Raw genomic sequence first — 6737 nt, forward strand, 5'->3', positions numbered from 1 at the left:
AGCTCGCAAGCCTCACAAGACTTCTCATGGCTCTAAACATGGTACGAACCCGTCTTCAAAGACCTCTGGTTCCTCCTCTAAGTCTCACGACCCGGGAGTTCCTTCCGCCCCTCCTGCTGCTAGCCCGGGCCTTTCCGAATCAGCTATGCTTCGCATCGTGTCGGAGATGCAGGCAAAGTTGGTTTCGGAGATGCAGTCGAGGATGGACACGATGTTCTCTAACTTCGGTCAGAGAATTGGGGCTTTAGAGCAAGGAGCTCCGGAGAGAGTCCAAAGCTCTCTCATACCGGATGCCTCTAAGCTCCCGCCGTTTGCCAAGAACAACCCCTGGCGGATGGCTCTTCATTCCCCGTTCTCAGACGGAATGTTGACTCTGGAGGGCCTTGGCACTCGTCCTCTAGAGGACTTTGAATTCTTTCCTCCGGGTCTGGCATTTCCATTTCATGGTTATGCCAGACTTACCGAGGAAGCTTTAGTCCGATTAGACAAGGTCCCCAAAGAGACGGTCATCTTCCCGAAGGAGCAAGCCCAATCTGTTTGGGCCAGATTTTTGAATGACATCGGCTGCACTAACACCATGCTGACGCCTTATAAAAGCTCCTTTACGATGTTCTTAATGGACAAGAACACCTTGACTCCTTGCGTCAATAAGGTGGCAGAGCTTGCCTTTCAATATGCTCTAGAGGAGAAGCCCTTGCCTCCCATCCGAGAGGTGGATCCAATCTCCCTCCTTCTTCCCTCAGGTATTGAGTGTTGGGACAACGTCCATACCACCTTTACCTCCGGCAAGCTTGCAGCAGACTGTGCCTCAGTCTTGTTTAGTGAGAAGCTTCCCCGTCTCCCGGAATCCCTCATTAAACAGGAATATGATTCCCGCCTACGTGTAGGCCGTACTCTAAACCTGGCCACATCCACGGAGTCGATAGCCTTGACTTACGATACGGAGAGTATTTTTAAGTCTCTCAACAAGGCTACGTTACAGTTTTTATATTATGACTTGTATGACTTCGCTACTGCTAAACGCAGATGTCGCAAGCATGTTCTAGCTGAGGCGACGATTAGGCATGAACCTAATAAACTCATCCGGTCCTCCTGTTGGGGTTCAAATCTCTTCCCCGAGGATCTCGTAGAGGAAGTCTTGGCGGAGGCCACTAGGGTTAATCAGAGCCTTAAAGCCCGTTGGGGTTTGACCCCTAAACGCAAGTATGACCCCGCAAATTATCAAGCCCGGGGTAGGAAGAAGCTTAGACCATATACCTCCACCCAGTTCAGGCAACAACAGAGTGCTTCATCCAACTTCCGGCTGCCTCTTCCTCCATCTTCTGTTGTCCCTGCACAGCCTTCCACCTCTCGGGCTCCTTCGGATGACTATGTCACCGTTCTGCTACCTAAGAGCCAGCTTTCTGGTGCCTCCGCCACTTCCCCTGCCTTTAACCAGTCCTACGAGGCTCATAGCTCTTCCCAGAGTTATGGTAGAGGTAGAGGCTACCACCGTGGCTCTAACCAGAACAAAGGCAGGGGAAGAGCCTTTCGCAGAGGAAAGAACTTCCGAGGCGGACGTGGAGGCAACTCCTCAAACCAATACTGAGGTGCAGCAGGTAGGGGGGAGGCTCTATGCCTTCCGCAACAAATGGAGGTTCAGTCCCTGGGCGTTCAGTATCATCTCCAAGGGACTAGGGTGGAGTTGGATTCAAGGACCTCCTCCTCCGAACAAATTTCGTCAACATTCCACTCCGGACCTGGTCGAATTTGTCCAGGATCTTTTACAAAAGAACGCCATACAAGAAACGAAACATCTGAAGTTTCAAGGTCGGCTGTTCAGTGTCCCGAAGAAGGATTCAGACAAGAGAAGAGTGATTCTAGATCTATCCCTTCTCAACTTGTCCATTCAATGCGACAAGTTTCGAATGCTTACCGTCTCGCAGGTGCGGACCTTACTTCCCCGTGGGGCCGTCACCACCTCTATCGATCTTACAGACGCCTACTATCACGTCCCGATAGCGAGACACTTCCGTCCGTACCTAGGCTTTCGCTTAGGGGACAAAAGTTACTCCTTCAAGGTGATGCCTTTCGGGCTCAACATTGCCCCAAGGATCTTCACAAAGCTAGCAGAAGTCGCTGTTCAGGAACTCAGGAATCAAGGGATTCAAGTAGTAGCCTATCTGGACGACTGGCTCATTTGGTCAGACACCTCCCAAAATTGCCTAAAAGCCACTCACAAAGTCATCCATTATCTTCAATCTCTAGGCTTCCAGATCAACTTCAAGAAGTCCCGTCTTCTTCCAAAATCGAAGTTCCAATGGCTCGGCCTGCAATGGGATCTTATATCTCATACTCTGTGTCTTCCCAGACCCAAGAGGTTAGAGATTGCAAGGAACACCAAACGCTTTCTCAAAGACAAAGTAAGTTCCAGACGACTCCAAGAGAAGATTCTGGGGTCCCTTCAGTTTGCCTCAGTGACGGATCTTCTTCTGAAGGCAAAATTGAAAGATATCAATCGTGTCTGGCGTTCGAGGGCGAACCGGAAGCTCCGGGACAGGAAAGTCCGCCTTCCTCCCATTCTACGGGAAAGACTTCTTCCTTGGACAAGAGCAAACAGTCTGTCAAAGTCAGTTCCCCTTCGATTTCCGCCTCCGGAATTAATCATTCACACAGACGCATCCTTATCAGGTTGGGGCGGCTATTCTCAGCTCAAGAAAGTTCAAGGTCCTTGGACTCCCTTGTTCCGCCATTTTCACATCAATGTGCTAGAGGCCATGGCAGTTCTTCTAACCCTGAAACGTCTCGCTCTTCCCAAGAAACAACACCTTCGTCTGGTCCTCGACAGCGAAGTGGTGGTCCGCTGCCTCAACAGAGGCGGGTCAAAGTCAGGGCCTCTGAACCATGTTCTAGTAGCCATATTCTCCCTAGCAGCCTCGAACCGTTGGCATCTTTCAGCTGTCCACCTGGCGGGAGTCCGGAATGTAGTGGCAGACGCCCTGTCCCGGACCTCCCCTCTAGAATCGGAATGGTCACTCGATCTAAAGTCATTTCGGTGGATTCTCTCTCAGGTTCCCGGTCTCCAAGTGGACCTCTTCGCCACGGAATCCAACCACAAATTGAGAGTATATGTGGCTCCCAATCTAGACCCTCAGGCTTACGCCACAGACGCCATGTCACAGAATTGGGACAACTGGGAAAAGATTTATCTCTTTCCCCCGGTGAATCTTTTGCTGAAAGTTCTAGACAAACTGAGATCCTTCAAGGGACAAGTAGCCTTGGTCGCACCCAACTGGCCCAAGAGCAACTGGTATCCTCTCCTGCGGGAGTTGAGATTATACCCTCACCCGATACCCAATCCGGTTCTGTCTCAGATAGTACAAACACGCGTTGTGTACGCTTTCTCAAACATTCAGAGCGCCCTAACTTTATGGACTTTATGAAGTTTGCGGCTATGCATGGTGCCAATATTGATCCTCAAAACACCTTGTTCCTAGAATCGGATAAACGGGATTCCACCATCCGTCAGTATGACTCTGCAGTTAAAAAGTTGGCAAAATTTTTAATAGACTCAGACGTGAACTGTATGAACTTGAACCTTACAGTCACTTTCTTTAGATCTTTATTAGAATCAGGTCTGGCAGCCAATACTATCACCACTATTAAATCGGCTCTGAAAAAGATCTTCCTTGTGGGTTTTAACATAGACTTAACCGACTCTTTGTTAGCTTCAATTCCGAAAGCTTGTGCCAGACTGAAACCGGTTACTCGTCCTACCCCTGTGACCTGGTTCCTTAATGACGTACTCAAATTGGCTTCTGATACCATTAACAGTTCTTGTGATTACATGCCCCTTCTCAGGAAAACACTTTTCCTAGTGAGCTTGGCTTCCGGGGCAAGAATTTCTGAATTGGCAGCCTTGTCGAGAGACCCGGGTCATATTGACTTTCTGCCTTCAGGAGAGGTCCTTCTTTCTCCTAACAAATTCTTTTTGGCTAAGAATGAAGACCCTCAAAACAGATGGACCTCCTGGAAAATTGTTCCCCTCACGCAAGATCCGTCGCTGTGCCCTGTCACTATTAGGTCTTATCTATCCCGGACCTCCTCTAACTCCTCGGGGCCTCTATTCGTTAGAGAACAAGGCGGTACCATTACTATTAAAGGGATCAGGCAACAAATTTTGTATTTTATTAAACAAGCTAACCCTGACTCTTTTCCTCTTGCACATGATATCAGGGCGGTTGCCACCTCGGTGAACTTCTTTCACCACATGAATTTTACAGACCTTTCCAGGTATACAGGGTGGAAATCACCGTCAGTGTTCAAGAAACACTACCTTAAACATTTGGAAGCCCTAAAATTTTCTACAGTAGCCGCAGGGAGCGTAGTTACTCACGAGTAACTCACAGGTTAATGCCTTGACTCTTTATCTCTCCCTCTTACCTGCCTCATTTATACCCTATTGTATTCGTTGGTCTCGCACCTGAATACTCTTATTATATTTGTAAATTTTATGCTCCTGAGTATCTGTATATATTATCACTCACGGCATTATTATACCTTCCTTATTGGATTTATGTTCATATTTAAGATACCCTTATAATTGTTTTTTGGTACTCATCTCTGATTAAAGCATCCTGTATTTCTCTTACGCTTATGTTTTTTCCTTTATTTTGCAAGTTTGGTGACATTTTTCTCTTGTATAGATTCACTGGGCGGCACAGGTTCGAGCCCAGAAAAGGGATTTTGACGTAGGAAAAATCTATTTCTGGGCGAAAGACCTGTGCCGCCCAGTGAACCCTCCCAGCTCCTCTCCCTTGGAGTCCCCAAACTTTGGGTGCTAAGGATTTGGGTTCTGAGCGGATGCATTGTAGTAGTACCGAGTGAGGTTGAACGGCTCTCCTCTATTGGGGTTCTCTGTCGTGGATTAATCTAAATAGTGCAGGACCTCTGGAATATACGCCCAATTTTATACCGACACCAATAGGTGAGCGAGCTAGTTAACCTAGCACTCCTTTACATTTTTTCTCTGGTATATTTAGCAGTAAATTACCTAAGAATAAGTGCTAAATGGAGCTTATTCACTGGGCGGCACAGGTCCTTCGCCCAGAAATAGATTTTTCCTACGTCAAAATCCCTTTTTTGGGCTCAAGCCATGGCGTCCTGATGGAAGGTTCCTGTTTGGTAGCTTCCTTGGGTATAAGACTACTAAGATATTCCCAGAGAATTTAACCACAGGTTATCACAGAATTCTAACTTCTGGAGCGAGTATCTCAAAGGTTTCCCTTTAAGACATCGTAATACAACAGGGGACACGCATGTCTGAACGTGCCACATAGCTATCTTCACCCCGAACAGAGTTAATGCTTCGGTGTGTAAGGGCTGAGAATAGCTGGGAGCCGTTCCACAGCTAATCTCACTCGTGGCTACTACTGATACTCGAGACGTAAACAAACGGACGCCATTGCTCTGATGACGTCACGCCCGTCTTCATCCTTTGTTTAGTAGCTGCCCTACTTAGACGGATTTTCCCTGTGTTATCTTTATCGCTTTGCATCTTCGCTATGTCGTTACCTTCAGCCTCGCCTTCTTCTGGAAAGTTGAGTACAAGGTTCCAGTATTGTTTAATTAAGCTCTGGCCGTAAAGTAAATATTATTTTGCGAAATAATTGATGTTTTGTGGCAGAGCTGTGCCTCTACCGGACCCGCCATTTTATGGCGTCGTTTTTGTTATGCATGTCTTATTTAGTTAGCCACAACAACGCTTCCGGCATTATATACTAATCGAATACATTAGTTTATTTAGTCTTCATAGCTAGGAACTTTTATATCGTGTTTAGACGCTTTTTATCGGTCATCGATTGACCTCATACCAGTCGGCTACTATAGCCCCCAGGCCAGGAGCCTACATACAAGTGTTCATGCATGATTTATTAGTGATCCTAGACTAAGTTATGAAGATAGTGGCATTATTATTTTACAATACTTTTGACAGTGATGCAAATGTTTTCGCCTTCAGGGACCATATAGGGGATAGGCTAGTCAGTGATTCTTTCTAGCCTAACCTAATATTAGGACCCCTATATGCTTCCTTCATCCCCTGCCTTGGCATTCCCTCTATTTAGCCTTGATCCCTTTTCTGAGTAAAGGGATTAATTGTCTAATAGAGTATATATCGCCTCTCGGTCCTCCCTAAAGGAATGAACCCCCTTTAGGATTGCGTCTGAGAGTGAGGTTAGGCTAGCCTACCTCTATGGCTAGGATAGTCTATGACTTTCCTGCGATAGCGATATGTCTTCTTCCTTGCCTAGTTCAGGACTTTTAGCCCTGTTCTAGGTCGGGTTAGGAAGGTTTCTCTGTTCCATGCTGAAACTGTACTCTTGCACCGTTTTAGCCGATCAGCCTGATCTTAGGTTAGGGAGTGTCCTCCCTTCCCTTAGTGGCCGCTCTGGTACAGAAACCCTTCCTGGGAAGACTTCTCTCTTCTCCCTCCCCACCTATCTCTTGTATAGCCTAGCCTATGCTTAGGTTAGTTTATACTCATCTGTCCCCTGTCCTACAACTCCTCCTTAGGGTGGATGAGTAGGGCTACCTGAGCTTCCTTGTGCAGTCCACTCTGGTACATATACCTTCATAGTGTCCTATAAGGTTAGTTACTAGTATAGTTCTGCATATGGGAGTCTCCCCCCCCCCTCTTGGGTGTTCCCTAGCCCTCCCTTGGGCTACCTAGCTCCCGGTCCCTAGTGACCCCTGCTCAT

This window comes from Palaemon carinicauda, chromosome 36 (assembly GCF_036898095.1).
Source record: "Palaemon carinicauda isolate YSFRI2023 chromosome 36, ASM3689809v2, whole genome shotgun sequence".
Lineage (NCBI taxonomy): Eukaryota > Metazoa > Arthropoda > Malacostraca > Decapoda > Palaemonidae > Palaemon > Palaemon carinicauda.